The sequence below is a fragment of the Amblyomma maculatum genome, chromosome 1 (genome assembly GCF_055883805.1).
Source record: "Amblyomma maculatum isolate TAMU_Amacu chromosome 1, ASM5588380v1, whole genome shotgun sequence".
NCBI lineage: Eukaryota > Metazoa > Arthropoda > Arachnida > Ixodida > Ixodidae > Amblyomma > Amblyomma maculatum.
In genome coordinates, this window is record NC_139344.1 from 52,009,251 (window position 1) to 52,029,648 (window position 20,398).

A 20,398-nucleotide genomic window follows, 5' to 3' on the forward strand; every position below is an offset into this window, starting at 1 on the left:
TCTTTTGTTCTCGAGTGCCTTTCGCAGGCACCCTCAACTGTAGAAAGATGACGCCTGCGAAAGGCAATCGAGAAAAAAGGAGGAGTTTGACTCAGATGCTCATTTTTCAGGTGATCAGAGCTGCACCACCCTAAAAAATAGGGGCAATATTTAAGAAGAGGCTACTTTTTCTCTATTAAAATGCAGTCAGTCCAGAAAAGTATTTATAATTTTGGCGCCCGTGATAGCTGAGCGAAGAGCTTGTAGGTAAAATTCGGAGGTCGAAAGCAGAAGCGACGATGAAGATGCTGAAACCAACGGAGGGCCCGTGCATTATATGACCCACAGTTAGACTAGAGGCCCCAAATTAGAAGTCTTATGCTTAAAGGTGAACGTTCCCTTGACCGGTTGATGAGAATCAGCAACAAAAATATGGTATGCGTCGGGACACACTGCTCTTGCTTTATAAGACCTGCGCACGGCCAATACTTGAATTCGGCTCCATTCTCTTTTCTAGGTGCCCAAGGCACAAGCCTGAGTCTATGTTTGTTTTAGGACGACGAGCTCTGCGTCTTTGCTTAGGTCTGTCCAAATCAGTGGACAATGCTTTGCTATACTTGAAAGTTCGAATACCTAATCTAAATAAGCGGTTTGAGCTTTATACTGTGCGAGCATTTTTAAGGTCTTTAGAACCGGTCCCTGGATTGGTTAACACCATATTTACTTCGATCCCATCATACTTCTTTGATAATATGTAGCCTAGGTATAGGATCCCTCAGGTTCTGTTTACTAATTCCCTGCTGTAGAAACTTTCCCTATCAATAACTCTTTAGTGCAAGTTAACGACCGGCGGCCTGGTACTGTAATCTTATTTGATGACACTCTCTCAGGGAATGCTATGCATTTGTTGCCAATGTATTAAATGGCCTTATAGAGGACTTTTTAAGCCATATTGCCATTTTTACTGATGCCTCCCAGCAGAATGAAAAAGCAGCTAATGGCATATACTCTCAGGCTCTTGATTGGAGTTATTTCACTTCGGGTACCTGACTATGCACCAATATTTGCTGCTGAGTTTCTTGCCATTGAGTTGGCCTTGACAAAAATCATTGCACTTCATTATCACGTTGTTGTCCATCGAGCGCTGGGTGCGCAGACTGATCTCGGTCTCGGTCACCTGCTTGATCACGGCGTAGTTCGAGTTCTTGGCGAGCACGATGATGATCATCTGTAGTTTGGCAGTCTTGCGCTGTTCCTCGAGCACTATGTTTCGCATGGGCTTGCGGTTTGCGTCAATCGTGGCCACGCCCAGCGGCTGTTCGACATGCATTTATTTTGTTTATTTATTATTTCGCTAAGGGTAACAAACTGGATTCCAAGGGAAGGAAAACGTAGCAGGGGACGGCAGAAAGTTAGGTGGGTGGGTGAGGCTAAGAAGTTCGTAGGAGTCAAGTGGATGCAACCAGCACAGAACCGGAATAATTGGAGAAATGTGGGAGAGGCCATCGCCCTGCAGTGGGTCTAGTAAGGCTGATGATGATGATGGGTTAGAGTGAACGACGATGTCAGCGGGAAGATCGTTCAGTCGGTGGCTGTCCTTACAATAAATGAGTTGAGGCGCGTTGTCGTTCGGGCATGTGGCGGATAAACGGCCAAGGTGTGACTGATGCGACTGGATGTCCGATGAATCGGCGTGATGACTGCTGTGCTAAGTGATAAGGCATGAAAAAATATATAAATAGAGTCTAGATATTTTACGGCGTGCTTGGAAGCTAAAGGAAGCCGGCATTAGTTTTTAGATTAGTGGCGGTAGTATTGCGAGAATAGTCAGAGAAGATAAATCTAGCTGCACGGTTTTGGGTTAATTCAATGGTAGATATCAGGTTGTGAAGATGCGGTTCCCAGCATATGTACTCGAATTTGGGCCTTACAAGAGTTACATAAGCTAGATGTTTAACGGAAGAAGGTGCCTGAGCTAAGTTACGCCGAAGAAAGCAAAGTGTGCGGATTGCATCATTAGTAACGGATGTAATGTGAGCATTCAATCTAAGATCACTGAAAATTGTGACACCTAAATATTTAAAAAAAGATACGGAGGAGATAGCAGTTCTGTTTAGTAAGTAGCTGTACGAAAAATAGCGTTGGCGTCTGTGGGAGGTAATTAGGCCCTAATTACCTTCCACAGATGCCAACGTTATTTTTCGTTGCTAACATTTCGGGTCCTTAACATATATCGACGCCAGTCCTCAACTTTTGCCAGATCGGCCGGGAGAGCCAAATTATCAATAGGGTTATGTATAGGACGGTAAATAACCCTGTAAAAATGCCCAGGTAAATGCCCAGTTCCTGGCTGAGACGGATGAGCATTTTGACAAAGTTGTCCAGGCTGCCTCGCTTAACTAAGCGGCTCAGGTAGAGCAGTGTCCAGCGGGACAGCGTGGCCGGTTTGAAGAAGTGACGGCTGCGCAGCTCTCAGGTGCCCTCGCGGGGCTTGCCGACGAAGTTGTTCACGAAGACCAGAACCGACCCTTCAGCTGAGTCGGCTCGGTGCTGATCTTAATGCCGAACTCGCGTAGGCACGGATTGCTCTTGCTGACCAAGTCCCGCACCGACTGGCGGATCACGTTGAAATGATTGGCAGGAGGCTGAACACTGCACTTGATCATCTTCGACGTCTGGTTCTCGTCAAGATTCTTCTTGCAGTACTGTTCTTCGGCAATCGAGCAGACCTTCAGCGGGAGGTAGACAGGGTGGTTCGCACTGCCTGTCTGGTCGCAGGGTAGGTTGGCGTACGTGAGACTAACATAGCGGCTCTCAAAATAGTCAGCCACGTAGCTGCGGGAGCCGCGTTCCATGCTGAAGAAAAGCTTCTTCGCTGGCTCTTTCTTGACGCGCACCACCTTGAACTTGCTCAGGTAGGAAAGGTGAGTAACCTTGACACGCGGCCCCTTCAGCTCCGTGTTGAGACAAACGTATTGGTGGTCGCTCAGATCCATGAAGTCTCTGGACGACATCTCGCGCAGGCCCTTGTTCAAGAGCTTGCATATGAAGTCAAGTATGTATACTTGTATGTAGGAAAGTATACAACAGTTGCATCTTGCCTGTACTCACCTATGGGGCTGAAACGTGGAGGCTAACCAAGAGAGTTCTACTTAAGTTGAGGACAACCCAGAGGGCTATGGAACGAAAAATTGTAGGGGTAACATTAAGAGATAGAAAGCGTGCAGAGTGGGTCAGAGAAATAACTCAAGTTACCGACATTCTAGTAGAAATTAAGAAGAAGAAATGGATATGGGCAGGGCATGTAGTGCGAAGAGAGGATAACCGATGGTCGCTGAGGGTAACAAACTGGATTCCAAGGGAAGGAAAGCGTAGCAGGGGGCGGCAGAAAGTTAGGTGGGTGGATGAGATTAAGAAGTTCGCAGGGGTCAAGTGGATGCAGCTAGCACAGAACCGGGTTAAGTGGAGAAATATGGGAGAAGCCTTCGCCCTGCAGTGGGTATAATCAGGCTGATGATGATGATGATGATATGAAGTCAGTTACGGGCAGAGGCTCGTAGAAAACAGTGGCCGACATGTCAACATTGAGCATGGGTTTCAACTGAGCTGGTCGAATGCTGGCATAGTAGTCGAACCAGACTTCGCGGCTACCTCCCAGGGTGTTGTCATTTGGTGGAGGCGCCTTGAAAAAGGACCGTGCAACAGGCGTCAGTTTGATCGAAGGTTCATGCCGCTGAACGATGTCCACGGCCTGGAGATCCTCATGGGGAACATGGCTCACGCGTGTATCGACGACGGCTTGCAGAGCGTCCAGATTTAATGTGGCCGCGTACTGGACCTTGACAACGAACTTCTCAATCAGTTGGTCTGCTTCGAAAAGGACTGTTAAAATGATCTCGCGGAACTTGAGTTCCCGCCTCGTGTATAGCTTCTTACGGACGCAGAAGGCAGGCAAGCAGCCGCTAAGGTCGAGCCTGTATTTTTTGACGAGCATCTCGATGGCCAGGCGGTTGAGCTTGGTGCTGATGCAGCGATACTTGTTGTTCTCTGGGACTTTAGCCTCCTTGCATGTTTCGGAGCAGATCTCCACGTCGTAGTGGTACACGTTTCTGGCAGGGATCTCCACGTCGAATGATTGCTAGTCAACTGGATCAGCAAGTCCAGTTGTCCCTTAGCAGGCCGGCGCGGAAAGTGGGATGGCAGCGTCCGCTCGATTGCCTGCAGACAGCGCGAGAACAGATTGCGGCAGTCAAGCAGTACTTATTGGAAGTTCGTTTGATTTCATGCTTCCAGGACTAAGCGCACAAAGACGACGCATAAGAATAAGGACTTCAGGACGAAGCGCTTCATCCTTGTTCTTATTGGTGCGCCTAGTGCAGCAAGCGCGGTAGGCTGTAAAAATCCAGTTCCTCGAGATTACCGCTACCGATTGCTCATAAGGCTTTCTAAAAGATCTCAGGAAACCGTAGATGCGAATTCAATAGAAGGCGCTAACCATGTAGTAGATGCTTTCCAGTTCAGCGTATTAGCGTTTTTCTGCTGGCGATTCGATGCAAGGTGTGAATGCTTTGTCAAGGTGCTTGTCGGCTCTCACGGAATCCATCGAAACGCCCTCGAGTGTTCAATCGACCATATCACACCTGCTGGTGACCTCAGTGGCACAGGGGAGTAAACTGTATCGAGATGCCGGCTTCTGTGTTTTACTTCTTTTATTGTTGGATACCGTCCATTTCGTATGAAACTCGATCGAGCCTTCCCTTTCTTAGGGGAATCAACAGCTATAGACAGGCCGAGGGCGTTTGCGTCGTCAATTGCAACGCAGTCAACCCAGTCCAGCAAGAGGAGCAAGCAGACTTCAGGAGCACCCAGTTTGTTTTTCTACACCGCCTGCAAGGTTTCGTACTTTTTCGAAGCCATACGAGGCCTTGCACCAGCTATCATGTAAGCAAATATTGCTATCTCTTGTTTGAAGCAGTATTAAGCGCGCATTACACCACTCGCAACGAAGCTTGTACAGTACAGGTTGCTGGGGCAGTGCCCCTGTTATACTATTCCGTCGCACTCTTCTAAGCCATTATTACCACAACTGGTCCGTTCCCTAAAGCGCCTATGCCCTGGCATATGCAATGTGCCTTGCACCTCAGATATTTACATCTTTCGGTAGCTATCTAAGTCGAGACATTTACATTACGAAATATAACACCGATAGGAACCTTCACACCATGCAGGCATCGGCAGCACAATCCATCGGTCTCATATTGGAGTTTGTTGGCAGCCTCATGTAGGGCCGTCCACATTTCCAGCACATTCCCAATATTGTTGGCAATGGTTATTGTAAGGTCCGGCGCGTTGCCGTTTGTATTTTTGGCATCCTTGGCTGGGAAGAAATGTCTCGGCGGGGTGCCGTGGTGCGAACTGCGCCTCTGGTCTGTTTTCAAACACGTGGTTCTTTGAAGGAGACCATTAGCAGGCTCTTCGAACCCCCGTCACGCGCTTCCCTTTGCTACGGGAGGCGGAAGAGACCCTCCGCTTCCCTCGAGTTGGACCTCATTAACGCGGCCCCCCCGCGGTCCCGTCGCTCGAGTGAGAACGACCGGAGGCCATAAATCCCGCGAGAAGGGTCTGGCTTTCGTCCCACTGCATAACGTGTAGCTTGCTAGTACACCAACGTAAGTTGGCGAAACGATCAGACAGGCTGCGACGAGTGGCACACATACGCGGGAAAGAGAAGCTACAGTTATTGTATTTTTATGTTTTTACGTGTGCAAAGGGGCGCGCTCTCGGCTCATCTCTGGAGCGCAGGACGGGCCCCGAGTGTCTTTTGCTGGAGCTACTCCTTGCGATAGGACGCTCGCACTGGCGAGCGCTGGGAGTAGTGGTTGCTTTGGAGCTGGAGCAGGAGGCGCCAGCTCGACTGCGGGGGCGCGGAGTCCCTTGTCGCTCTGTTTAGCGGTCGGTACGGTCGACCGCGGCAAGTTTTCCTTTGTTATTCGTTTGTACCACTCCTTGTTCTTTTGTATCAAGTTCTCCGGTTGTTTACCAAGTTGCACCACCAACATACTGGTGTGCTGCAACATACAGTCACCCATCAACACCGAACCAAAAACTTTAATGTTATACCTGGAGGTGGGGCGAGGGCGGTCTAGGTGCAGCAGCCGCCATTGCTCACCTGTATCTTGAGCTCGTTGTTCTGCAACTTTATGATTGAAGGTGGAAACCAGCGAAAAGAGGGTGCGCTAGCAAGGAAGCAGTGCACAAGGACGACGCTGGAATACAACTAAATTTTACTGCATGGAAGTGGTCAAACAGAGCAAGGCGCACACTTTATGTTGCTAATGGCGTTTGGGGGCCCGCATGGGCGTGGCCGTGGGCGACGGCGAGCTGGTGGGCGAGCTCTCGGTAGGAGCCACCAAGCGCTCCGTTGCCCAGGTTGGCGTTTCGGCCGCAAGTGATGACGGATGCAACAATGGAGGTGCCGAGGAGGAGACCTGTGTGCATCCGGTAAGTCCTCCTGAAAAAAAGGAAAGCATCGCTGACGTTCACAAGGCGTACAAATGTTGAAGCTCTGTAGGATTCTCTACGATACAGAGCAAAACCGAACAACTCACTTCACAAGCGAGTGTTTCCGAATTCCGCCAGCGTGATTAAATCAAGTTACTCTCCCGAGACATGGAAGCCACTGGTGAGCCTAACCATTCGATGATTAAGACCCGCCGCAGAAAGAATGTGTGTCACCAGAAAGATGACCACTCAGTAGTAGTACACAGGTAACGACGCTTGTTACTCATTGCACGCATCGCAGCAGGACGCGATGAAAACAGTGGTCGCGGAACGAATTGAAACGGAAAAGGGACATGGGAATACTCGTCGTTTCAGCATGACTGAGTCGATTAGTGCTTTCCGGCAAGAATCAAGAGGCATCACCGCGAACACGGGTGATGTGCGGAATCGCCATATTTTTACCGCGCCTAACAAACGAAAGGGAGCTGCGCCGGCCGCGTAAGTTCCTGTCGTCATCGCTGAATTCACGGTTACGGGACGGGTTGACGGCCAGGAGAAAGTTAGGCACTCACCTTTCTCGCGGACTCGCGGCCGCTCTAGCGGGACGGTCTTACTTGGGGACAAGGACTGTTTGTGGGAACCAAGATTTGCGACGACGAGGGGGGAATCCTCTGGGTAGTTGGGTGTGAGGACAGGGAGCCTGAACAACGAATTCACAGTGACCGTCCGGCAGATGGGTGGGAGGACAGGGCGCCTCAGCAGCGAAGGCACAGTGACAGTCCGGCAGATGGGCAGTTTGGCGGGAGGGCAGGGCGCCCCAGCAGTGAAGTCACAGCGACCGTTCGGCAGATGTATAGTTGGGCGGGAGGACAGTACGCCCCAGCAGTGAAGACACAGCGACCGTCCGGAAGATGGGCAGTTGGGCGGGAGGACAGGGCGCCCCAGCAGTGAAGTCACAGCGACCGTCCGGCAAATGGGTGGGAGGACAGGGCGTCTAAGCAGTGAAGTCACAGCGACCGTCCGGCAGATGTGTGGGAGGACAGGGAGCCTCAGCAGCGAAGTCACAGCGACCGTCCGGCAGATGGGTGGGAGGACAGGGCGCCTAAGCAGTGAAGTCACAGCAACCGTCCGGCAGATGGGCAGTTGGGCAGGAGGACAGGACGCCCCAGCAGTGAAGGCACAGCGACCGTCCGGCAGATGGGTGGGAGGACAGGGACCTCAGAAGCGAAGTCACGGCGACCGTCCTGCAGATGGGCAGTTGGGTGGGAGGACAGGGCGCCCCAGCAGTGAAGTCACAGCGACCGTCCGGCAGATGGGCAGTTGGGCGGGAGGACAGGGCGCCCCAGCAGTGAAGTCACAGCGACCGTCCGGCAGATGGGCAGTTGGGTGGGAGGACAGGGCGTCCTAGCAGTGAAGTCACAGCGACTGTCCGGCAGATGGGTGGGAGGACAGGGAGCCTCAGCAGCGAAGTCACAGCGACCGTCCGGCAGATGGGCGGGAGGACAGGGCGCCCCAGCAGTGAAGTCACAGCGACCGTCCGGCAGATGGGTGGGAGGACAGGGGGCCTCAGCAGCGAAGTCACAGCGACCGTCCGGCAGATGGGTGGGAGGACAGGGCGCCTCAGCAGTGAAGTCACAGCGACCGTCCGGCAGATGGGCAGTTGGGCGGGAGGACAGGGCGCCCCAGCTGTGAAGTCACAGCGACCGTCCGGCAGATGGGTGGCAGGACAGGGCGTCTAAGCAGTGAAGTCACAGCGACCATCCGGCAGATGTGTGGGAGGACAGGAAGCCTCAGCAGCGAAGTCACAGCGACCGTCCGGCAGATGGATGGGAGGACAGGGCGCCTCAGCAGCGAAGTCACAGCGACCGTCCTGCAGATGGGCAGTTGGGTGGGAGGACAGGGCGCCCCAGCAGTGAAGTCACAGCGACCGTCCGGCAGATGGGTGGGAGGACAGGGCGCCTCAGCAGTGAAGTCACAGCGACCGTCCGGTAGATGGGCGGGAGGACAGGGCGCTTCAGCAGCGAAGTCACAGCGACCGTCCGGCAGATGGGCAGTTGGGTGGAAGGACAGGGCGCCCCAGCAGTGAAGTCACAGCGACCGTCCGGCAGATGGGTGGGAGGACAGGGCGCTTCAGCAGCGAAGTCACAGCGACCGTCCGGTAGATGGGCAGTTGAGTGGGAGGACAAAGCGCCCCAGCAGTGAAGTCACAGCGACCATCCGGCAAATCCAGGACAGCATCTTTTTGTTCTTTCCCTACTCTCCTTACTCCTTGGGAAGCAAAAACAAAAATACACCACTGCCCAGACATTGACAAGTTCACTTGTCAAACCATCTACTGACAGACTGCGGCTCCCCCTCAATTCTTGTTCAGTCTCCTTTGACTTTATGTAGCGTATTGCCTTCATTTTGTTCTGATCTATTTTATTGATAGAATACTGATATTCATGTTATATTAGTACGCAGGCTCTCGGTGCCACACAAATTAGCTCGCTAGGGATGTTATAGCACCTTCATACAGCAATTGAGTCCAGCTGTGGCTTCATCTATAGTTGCAGTAAGGGTTGCTTTTTTTTTCTTCCAACTCTCATCTCTGATAAATTAGGACTTTATATTTGCCTCAGCATTTGGCCTTCTTGAATGACTTATGTAAATGATTGAACCTTAATTAATTTGGTCATATTGAGGCCCTTGCATATCTCACAATATATTTGGTTTCTAATACAGGCCTCAAAGTAAGCATTATAGTGCATTAGCATTTTGTTTTAGCACGATTTCAATACCAATCAGCTTTTGCAACAGCCGTAGCCATCCATTAGTAAAAGTTTATATGAGAGTGCTAAAGAATTCCTAATTTAATGACACATGAATAAAGAAGCCATGCGAACTCCATTTCTGTCTGCTCACATTTACATCAATGATAGCCTCTCCACACATTTTGCCTTTCAATCACTTAATGCAGGATTTTAAGGAACACTGATGCTCAACATAGTATTGAAAGTGGTCTGAAACAAGACTTGGCTGAAATCCAACTACCAAGAATGAATAAGATATTTAGTACATAGTTATACATATTGCTATGAAACTGAGAAGCGCCAATGATGAACTAATACAAGTTCCACTACAAGTTGTCCATGTAGAATGAGAGGAAGGAGATTGCTACACTCTATGAAAGAGCACTGGAAAAGAGTGGAGGGGTGAAGCCTCAGTTCGCAGGTTGAGCCAACATTTCAACAAGTGGACTTGTCCTCGTCTGGGCTGTGGGGGTTCTTACTAGGCCGTCGAGCCTCTTCTGAGGTCTAGGCCGAAAAACACCGAGCTCCCGCGATCACACACCACGGGCAGCCGTTCTCACGGCCGCAAAGTGGTAATGCGAAGTACGACACAACACAGAACAGGACTTTGCCCGGAACCAGATGTTTATTGGGTTTTCCCAAAAAGAATGCTGGTGAAGGTCTTGCTGGAGACCCTATCCTTTTGGATGGGGCCTGACACATCGAAGGGCAAGATGGCGATAACAAAGAAGCATAGCGGGGAGGTATTTACCTTGCGTCCTTCCGTTGTCGCGGCTCGCTGTCGTCTATCTTGCCCTTTGTCCTTTTTCGGCCAATGAGCGTCGCGTCTGCGACGCCTAGCGGTGCGCTCCTGCGCCCGGCGAGGGAAGAGGGAAACGCGGCGCTATCGAGCAACCCGTTTGGGTTACTCAACCTCGGAAGAGGTTGCGTGTGGCATTTGAGTGTGCGGTGGCCTTTCGTGCATTTGCGTGCGCAGTGTTTTTCATCTTATCTTGTGTGAGTTGGAGCGCGCGTGGTATTCCCTTTTTCCGCGTTTGTGTTAACTGTGCTTTCTTTCCCACGTGCGAGCGTTTATCTCTTTGCATGTGGCATTTGAGTGTGCGGTGGCCTTTCGTGCATTTGCGTGCGCAGTGTTTTTCATGTTATCTTGTGTGAGTTGGAGCGCGCGTGGTATTCCCTTTTTGCGCGTTTGTGTTAACTGTGATTTCTTTCCCACGTGCGAGCGTTTATCTCTTTGCGTGTGGCATTTGAGTGTCCGGGGATTTCTCCTGCATTTTCTTTTCTTTTTTTTTCGCGTTTGTATTTACAGTGATTTCGATTTCTTCTTCCTCGTGCGCGCGAGTTCTTTTTTTTTGCGTATGGCATTTGAGTGTGCGCTGTTTTTCATGCGTTGTCGTGCGTAGTGCTTTTATTTATTTTCTGTGCGTGCGTTTCTACGCGCGTGTAAATCCCCCCTCTTTTTGTATGTGCAGTGTTTTTCTCGTGTCCTGGTTTGTTTTTCTGCGCGTGTGTCTGTGTGCACGTGCCCTCCTGGTCACCTACCCCCTGAGCCATGGAGGAAAATGCTGAGTCCCCGGACGCATCCATTGAGGAGGCACGGGGTGCTGCCAGCCCCCCGCTGGAACCATCCCGACTCCGCTCCTCTAGCCTGGTCTTGGAGCCTGGCCCCCTGAGACGACGCATGACGCAGCGAGTGGCGAAACAGTTAGAGGACTACCTGTGGACGCTGCGGCTGCTCGCGTGCCCTGATACGCGCTCCTCTAAGCTGGCGGAGTTTCCAGACATCGCCCTCAAGGTGAGTGTGCCACGTTCACACTCACCTTCCATTTCGCCCGACAGGCTGTCAACCCAGGCCAGCTCCTCAGAGAAAGAAGAGCGGCCAAACATCATCCTCGAGCAGGTGAGTGCATCGCGATCACACTCACCCTCCAATTCGCCCAACAGGCTGTCATCCAGAGCAAGCTCCGCAGAGAAAGAAGAGCCGCCAAACATCCTCGAGCAGGTGAGTGCATCGCGATCACACTCACCCTCCAATTCGCCCAACAGGCTGTCATCCAGAGCAAGCTCCGCAGAGAAAGAGGAGCCTTCAGACGTCGCCCTCGAGCAGGTGAGTGCGGCGCGTGCGCGCTCACCCTCTAATTCGCCCAACAGGTTGACCTCCGGGGCAAGGACTGCCTCCCCCCCTGCCTTCTCGCCACGCGTGACGCGGTACAGGAGACAGCAATTCCTGAAGGAACAGACTATGGACCAGCCGGCCCTGAAGCAGCGACAACGCAAGCAGAGAGGGCCGTCGCGAAAGAAGGGCTCCGGGGACACTGAAGCATCCCAGGATGTAAGTAATGCCCCCAGCACTAACGCCCTGCCGCCACCTTCCTGCCCTGCAGACGCACACAGCGTTGCAGCTGCCAAGGAGCCTGGGCCCGCAGACACAGATGGCGAAACATCTGACTCCCTGTCCAGCGCCGCCCCCCCCCCCCTTGGCAGGTGACTTGGCAGCCCTCACCACGGCTAAGACTGTGGAGCCGCCTGCCGCTCACCAGGCCAACGCAGCAAACAGCCTGGCATCCAACGTAGCACAGGGACAGGAGTCCCAAGCCAAAAACCTAACAAAAGAGGTAAGTATTTCCTCTCTCCCTCCTCCTAATGAGGTTTCTGCCTCTGCAGGAAACCAAGATGACGGTGGCTGGATACAAGTGCAGCGCAAGGCCAGACGCCAGCGCAGCCGCAACCTGCCTAGACTGACCACCGTCCTCTTCCGACCATCCGAACGTGGCTTCTCCCTCAGGGACATTGTGAAGGAGGACTACAGCGCCTTCCTCTACGGCTTCCCTGCAGTCCTCGAGGTGCGAGTGAATGCGAAGCGGAACATCATCGCCGCAGACGTGTCGACGGAGGCTGCCCGTGATCAGCTCCTGGCCCTGTCCTCCCTGCTGTCCACACCGGTACGTGCGTTTGAGGCCTCCCAACGCAGCAACTACGTGGGAATGGTGTACGGCGTCAACCGGGAGGTGAGCGACAGCGTCGTGGCCGATTTCATCGAGGCCGACGTGGGTATCGTCAGCCTGAGGCGCAGTGACCAAGCCGTGACGATCCAGTTTGCTGCCCCACCCCCAGACCACGTCCTCATCTCTGGGATGCGGTTCCGTGTCCGCCCCCTCATGGCCCGCCCCTTGCAGTGTCCCCTGTGTGGAGGGTACAACCACACCAGGTCTGCTTGCACCCGACCACCACGCTGCACCACCTGCAGTGGGCCCCACCTCAGGAAGGACTGCACGGCCCCCGCTCCGAGGTGCATCCACTGCAGTGGACGCCACAAGGCCTCAGACCCGTCCTGCCCACGCTGGAAACAACAAAGTAAGTTGACCACCGCTCTGCACAGGAACCCCAACCCAGAGGCAAGGCGGACCATCCTCACCGAGCTGCGCTCCCAGCAGCCGAACCAACGCCCCACTGGAGCCACAGCTCCCCACGGGGGAAAAGGTAACTACGCAGGGGTCCTCAAGACCAGACCTCGCCCTGCAGCCCAAGGCCCTGCCAAGCCGCCTGCCACGGTGGGTGAGGTCCAACCAGGCGTGACCGCTGCCATCCGACTGGCGGTCCAAACCCTCCTCTCCCAGCTTCCCCCAACTCCGGGGCACGTAAGCTCTACGAGGCAGCTCTCCTTGCAGAGAGCCCTTCACTCCTTAACCATGGCGAGCCGTAGAGGAACCGCAGAGAGGCCACGCGTCCTCCAGTGGAATGTGAATTCCCTACGCGCTCGCCACGCTGACCTACGAGACATGATTTTACAGGGAACCATGAATGTTGACGTCCTGGCGCTGCAGGAGACCAGGATACCTGTAGAATCTGCTCGCCTTCCGGGCTACACTGGTTACTCGGGCCTGTCCAGCTGTGCCCTCGGTTCATGTGCGGATGCCCCCTGCCTGGACCCGTCCCACCCTCAGGACCGACCCCGCACTGCCATCTACGTGCGTAACACCATCCCGCACACGGTGCTAGATGTCGCTGCCAAGGACCTGGGACACCTCGAGATTTGCGCCATCCGTGTCCGTCTGGGCAACACAGACACCTCGGTGGCCTCGGTGTACGTCCCCCCGGGCGTCCCATGGGATCCTTCCTGCCTCACGGCCCTGCATTGCCGCCTAGGTAATGATGCCGTAATCTGTGGCGATTTTAACTCTCACCACAGGGCCTGGGGCAGCCAGACATCCTCAGCCAGGGGCAAGAAGCTGCTGGATTCCATTTCAGCGGCTGGCATGCGGTTCCTGAGGCCCACGGCCCCAACCTCCATCAGGCCTCGATGCTCGTCCGTCCTCGACCTGGCCCTGCTGATGGAGTCCTGCTTCTACATCTGGGAGCGAGCGGCAGACTCCCTGGGCTCCGACCACTTCCCCATCTACCTGACACCTACCAAGCAGCGTCGACAACGAGACAGGGTGTATCGGGTAACGAGGTGGTCTCAGTTCAGGGAGCTGACCAAGGGTATCCCGCACGCAGGTGACTTCCTAACCCTTTTAGGAGAATGTGCCCAGAGTGCCACCGTGACTGGCCATGTTCCCAGACTCACCCCGGTGCCTGACCTCCGGCTACTGGGTCTTCGAGCAGCTAGGCGAAGGGCGGAACGCACAGCCAAGCGGACGGAGCTTCCCAAGGACTGGTCCAAATGGAGGAAGGTCGACGCCTGCTGCCGCCGACAAGCCAACCGACGGGGTCGAGAAGGCTGGGCCAGCCTCTGCCACAAGCTTCAAACCGCCTGACAGTCAGCGACAGCATGGCGTCTCTTCCGATCTCTCCTGCGGTGACCGTCAACCGCCATTCTGTCCTGGGCGCTGCCATTGCCAGAGGGGTGTCATACCAGGCGTTAGCCGAGGAGCTGGCCGACCACCTGTCCAAGGCTGCCCGCCCTGCAGTTGGCCCTCTTCCAAGCCCTCCACTACGTGAGCCTCTGACTTGCCACCCCCTTCCTCCCGCAGCAGCCTCCATGGTTGCTGCTCAGTGCTCGGATCCCATCACCACCCACGAGCTTCTTCGGGCCCTCAACCGGTCCAAGAAAAAGACGGCTCCAGGTGCAGATGGGATCACCCTCCAAATGCTGCTCCCCAGAAAAGGCCCGCCTCCTGCAGGTGTTCAACGGGATCTGGGAAAGCGGCATCCTTCCCGAGAGTTGGACTACGGCCATCGTGGTCCCCATCCTCAAGGGGAAGAAGCCCCCCCAGCAGCTCTCGTCCTACCGCCCCGTGTCCCTGACATCTGCAGCCTGCAAGGCCATGGAGTCCGTGGTCCTGGAGCACTTCTCTTGGATCGCACGGGTGAAGAACTTTCTCCCTGAATGCCAGTCCGGGTTCCGGAGACACAGGTGCACAGCGGACTCCATCGCGGATGTAGTGTCCACCCTGGAAGAGGCACAGTACATGGGCGACGTCGCCTTTCTCGCCCTTCTGGACGTCGAGTCTGCCTTCGACCACCTACCACACCAGGCCATCCAACCGGCTCTGGATGACCTGGGAGTCACAGGTAACCTGCGGCGTTTCATCACAGCCTTTCTTTCCAATCGTACCCTGCAGGTCCGGGTTGGAAAGACCCTGAGCTCGCCTCGCCCCATCAACACCGGAGTGCCCCAGGGGTTTGTTCTCAGCCCCTTCCTGTTCAACCTGGTGCTGGCCGGTCTCCCGAGCGCCATCAAACAGGATTGGGACCACAGAGTGCTGACCTCGATCTACACTGATGACGTGGCGTTCTGGGTCCGGGCCCCAAGGAGGAGGATGATCTCTGCCAGGAAAGCCCTTCAACGAGCCCTCGACTCCGTGCAGCAGTTCCTTCGCGACAGGGGGCTCAAGCTCTCTGCCGCAAAGTCTGAGGCCCTCATGGTGCACCCTTTGGGAGCACGAGCGTCAGCTCATGCAACCACCCTGATGATCGACGGCACCAGCCTGCCCTGGAGACGCCAGGTCAAGTACCTGGGGCTGGTGATCGATCACCGCCTCACATGGATCCCTGCAGACAAGGCCTACCTGGGTCATCTGAACCGGGTTGGCCGAGCAGCCCAACGTCTTCTTGCAGGGGGCAACGGCTGCTCCACATCATGGGCAATCCGGCTGTTTGAGGCGGCCGCCACCTCTTCGATACTTTATGCCCTCCCTTTTGTTTCCCTCAGGCCCACCAGAGTGAACATCCTGGACGGAGCACGCAGGAAATGGATCCGACGCCTGCTGGGAGCAACGCAGTGCTCTAGGATTGCGGCAACACTGGCGGAAGCCGGTGTCTACCCCCTGACCCTGCAGCTCCTCCAGAGAGGCCTCACTCACGTGGACCGCCTTCACCATGCCCCTGATGGAGCTTCCCTCCTGGCACGGCTGTGCAGCGCCCCACATTCACGGATGGGGCAACTGACGGCTGTATACAAGGACTTCATCGGAGATGCCCCAGGGTATTCCATCCTCCCTCCTCCACCAACACGTCCTCCTTTACAGGTCATCCTTGACCTGGAGGGGGTCAGCAAGCGCCGCTCCCCAGTTGCTGCCCTGGGCCAGGCTGCCGCAGCCCTGATTGAAGAGTGCAAAGGGAGCACCCTCCTCTTCACCGACGGCTCGGTCCTGCCTTCCACGGGCCAGGCTGCAGCGGCTATGACGGCCGCACAGGTGGGGGTGTCCAGCTCTTGCAGGCTCTCCTTTCCAGGTAGCTCTACTGCAGCCGAGCTGGCGGGCCTCCATCTGGCAGCGGACTTCCTGGAGACTGGTCAGCCCCCAGGCTTCTACACCATCCTGTGCGACTCGAGGCCGGCACTGCAGCTCCTGCGCAAGCCGTCCTGCTTCCAGCTATCGGCTTGCCACCTACGAGCGCGACTCCAGGCCCTGGAGGATGCCGGCTTCGTCATCTTACTGCACTGGATCCCGGGCCATGCGGGCATCCAGGGCAACGATGAGGCCGACGCACTTGCCAAAGTGGCCCACTCCGACCAGGTAAGTATGACTAATCATGTATCTGCCTTTGACTTTTCCAGGCTCCCCCTCAAGAAGGCCGTGAGGGCCCTGCACCCCGATCGGCGGATCGCCGAGGGGAGGACTTTCCACCGCCTGTCCGACAAGCTCGCCCGCAGGGAACGAGCTCTCCTCCTATGCCTCCGCACCGGAGGTTCCTGGACGCCCACGGAGATGTATGTCCGTGGCCGGGCCCCCACCCTAGCATGCCCCTCCTGCGGTGATGCAGGAACGCTGGAGCACCTCCTCTGTGTGTGCCCGGCACACGCCCACCACCGTCGCAAGATGGAGGCAGGCTACCGGGCCCTCGGACTTCCTGCTGCCACCGAGGAGCACCTGCTCTTCCCGGCCAGGAGCCCCCTGGCAGCCCACCGGCTCCTGCTGGCCTTCCTGGAGGAGTCCGGCCTGGCTGCAAGACTGTAGCCCACCACCGGGCCTGCTGACCTGCTGGCCACAGCGCTGGCGACGGAGCCGATGACAAGGACGACGAGAGCGACTCCACGACGACGATGATGACCCCCCTCCCCCTCCCAACATCCCATCTCCCCTTCCCCCGGACACCAAGAGTGCGGCCGCGAATTAAGGCCGGCATAACCCGTGTCCGGTATCCCCCCCCCCAAGAATAACCCAAAGACCCCAACCAACCAACCAACCTCGGAAGGGAAGAAATACTTTTGTCCCCTTCACCCCCCGCGGCGCGCAGTGCTTCGGAGGGATACGCGGTTTTCCGCGATCGCTACACTCCTCCTCCCTAAAGACCGAACGTCACCTGAAATCAGGCGATGGTATGCCGGGAACGACTTCCTTGCCGCCTTGTTGTCCTGCATCCAACGCCGCTGCCCGGGTGGCTAGATGGGATGGTCGGGTAGTCCGGTCTTCCGTACACTTCTTCACTGCGCAGGTGTAAGCGCCGCCACGGCGGTTTCGCGACGTCCAGTGCCTGGAGGGTTGGTTGCGCCGTAGTCTTTCCGTTCGCTGCTCCACCGCTACTCTGTCTGCAGTGAAGCACGAATTAAGTCCCTTGCCCCGAAGCTCGCGATGATCCCATGGCACCGCTCGTCGGTACGCCGACCGCATGGAAATGCTGTCACACAGCTGCGACGACCGCGGTCACACCCACACGCGCGCACACACGCCACTTGCCGGAAACACGGCGGCGATATCCGAAGCGCTTATCTCGAGAAGTGTCCCTCCATGGCGATCCGGCGCTCGAGAGGCAGCACTGCAGTCGGCAGCTGCTGCTCCTACAGCCGTCCAGAACCGTCGCCGGGCGCTGCTTCCTGACGGCTGGGCGGCGGCGACTTGGGTTGTGGCACGGCCGGTCTCGAGGGAGTGCGCGCTTCTGTTGTGGCGGCTAGAGCTGCGACCGTCGCTGGCACCCAAGGCTTTGCTGCTGCTGACTATCCGATGCTTGTGATGTCGACTGCTTCAGCGAGTTCGCTGGGAGACGACGCCTGTCTTCGCAGCGCCTTTCGGATTTCCGACTAGTTTTCCATTGGCGCTCCTAGCCAATAGTTGCCTGCCATTTGGCCAGGTCCCTACGGCAGCGAGTGGAGAGGGGGGACAGCTTGGTAGCGTCTTCGCCACCGCCCGCTTTTCCTTTCCTCCCCGCCCCTTTTGTTTGGGACGAGGGGACGTACCAACAGTACTGCTAGATACAATCCTCCCGTAGCCAGCTCCCTTACTCACAACCGGTTGCTTACCTGACCGCTCTTCTGAGCGGTCGACGTGTTGTTGTCAGGCCAGTCACCCCGTCAAGGTCGTTTTCGCCTAGAGCGGGTGTTGTATGGGCGAGCTTTGGGGGTAGGTGGGGGCACTGACCTTTTCTCGCGTCTTCGCGAAATCGGCGCTGCCGCCCTGCCAGCCACTTCCCGTTGGAAGTACTGCTTTAGCTCCCCGACGTGAATCGGCTTGCCGAGTCGACCCGTGTTCGGATCTTTCAGCCTGTAGTTCAACTGCGAGAGCTCAGCAACTATGAACGGCCCAATCCATTTAGGCGCGAGGCCAGCTGCGAATCCCGTGCTCGCATCGCTCTGCACATGACTACGCTTTAGAACGAAGTCTCCCACTTGAAATTCCACGTTCCTATGCGCGCGATCACAGGCAGCCTTCTGGCTAGCCCTGGCTTTAGCGCGATTTTGGCTGGCCTCGCTCACTGCTTTTTGCAAGCTATCACGCATGCGCCGCGCGTAGTCGGCTACTGCCGTTTCGCCTGATGAAGCATCCTGCCTTTTGGTCAAAATGGTGTCAGTTGGCGTATTTAATTCCCTCCCGAACATCATGAAGGCAGGCGTGAAACCTGTGGAGCGATTCTCGCTTGTTCGCAGTGCAAAGGTGATCGCGTCGAGGTGCTTATCCCAGTCGTTGTGCGTCCGGGCGTATGCCCCGAGTAGTGGCTTCACATCGCGATTGCGGCGTTCGGTCACATTTGACTGCGGATGATAACACGTCGTTCGCTGCTGCCGTACGCCCATGGCGGCACACGTATCACGAAAAACTTTCGCCGTGAAAAACGAGGCGTTGTCAGTGATCAGCCTCTCCGGAAACCCGTATCGACAGAACAATCCTGAGAGCTTCGTCAGGATCTCCTTCGTTGTGGCGTTTCGCAGCGGATAGAGTTCAGCGATTCCGCTGAAGTGACATGTCACCACTAACACAAATTTGTGCCCGCTTTTGCTGCGCGGCAGCGGTCCGATCAGATCGCACGCCACAGTTTCGCATGGCTTTGTGCTCACGATCGGTTGGAGCAGGCCAGGCGGTTGTCCACCTCGCGGCTTCCTTTCTTGGCAGATGTGGCAGGTCCGCACGTATTTACATACATCAGCCTTCATTCCTGGCCAGGTAGCGAGCCGAGATAGTTTCTTCCATGTCTTTGGTGCGCTTCCGTGACCGTCTGCGTCGTGATAGTGCTGCAAAGCAGCATGCCTCAGTTGGCCGGGGATGATGGCTTTGAAGCACTCGTTTGAGTCTTCTTTGCCAGGCACGTATTTCAGCAAAGCTCCATCAGCGTCCAACAGGAAGCTCTCCAGCTCACTCGCAGCAATACCAGCTGAACTAGAGCTCGCGCCTACCGCGTTCTCCGCGGATTCTGGGCGCTCTTCGACCAGCGGTGTCGATTGGTCCGTCTCTTCACGCAGACTGGCGACCATCTCACGAAAATACGAGTCTTCCAGTTGAGCTTTGATAAGCTCTTCCCTGCTGAATGCAATCTCGATCGGCGTTTTCGCTGTCACGAGATGCGCGTGCTCCGGAGGCAGGAATTTCTCCTTTCGGCCCTCCTTTCCCGACGAGCGGGGAAGTTGCCGCGCCTCCTCTCCCGCGACTGGGGACGGGTCATTCACCGGCGCGCGCGACAGCGCGTCCGCAACCACGTTTGTGGCACCTTTCCGGTAGCGCACCTCGAAATCGAAGCGCTGTAGCGTCAGTGCCCAGCGCGCGAGCCTCCCGCTCGGCTCGCATAAGCGGGTCAGCCATGTCAAGGCCATGTGACCGGTTTCGACCGTGAACCTTGTACCTTCCACGTACATCTCGAATTTTCGGAGCGCGAAGATGATAGCGAGGCATTCCTTCTCCGTCACTGAGTAGTTGCGCTCCGCCGGCGTCAGCGCGCGGCTGGCGAACGCCACGGGGCGCAGTTTCTCGTCCTCCTTTTGGAAAAGCACTGCGCCCACTCCGAAATCACAGGCATCTGTCTGGATCAAAAAGGGCCTATTTAGGTCGGGGAGTTTCAGTGACGCGGTGTCGGCGATGGTTTGCGAGAGCTGACGAAAACTCGCCTGCTGTTCCTGTCCCCATTCCCACGAGGCTGCCTTCCTTAACAATTTTGTTAGAGGGGTTTGCAGGCGGATGCAGCTGGGAATGAATTGGCGATAGTAGCCCACCATGCCGAGAAAACGGCGCACGGCCTTTACATCGTTCGGCACCGGGAATTCCAGGATAGCGCGAAGTTTGTCAGGGTCCGGGGCTACTTTTCCTCGCTGAACGCGGTAGCCGAGCAAACTGACTTCAGCCCTGCACAGCTGTGCCTTAGCGGGGTTCAGCGTGAGACCTGCTGTTCTGAGTTTTCCCAGAACGTCTCGGAGGTGATCGAGGTGTTCCTCGAACGTGCGGGAGTAGATGACGATGTCGTCCAGGTAGGCGAGAGCGTGA

The 20,398-nt window shown here is 55.8% G+C and overlaps 1 pseudogene; it reads right to left on the reverse strand.

The window, feature by feature from the left end:
- Positions 1-1,012: 1,012 nt before the first annotated feature.
- On the reverse strand, positions 1,013-10,826 carry LOC146202364 (protein argonaute-4-like; annotated as a pseudogene).
- Between the last annotated feature and the right edge of the window lie 9,572 nt (positions 10,827-20,398).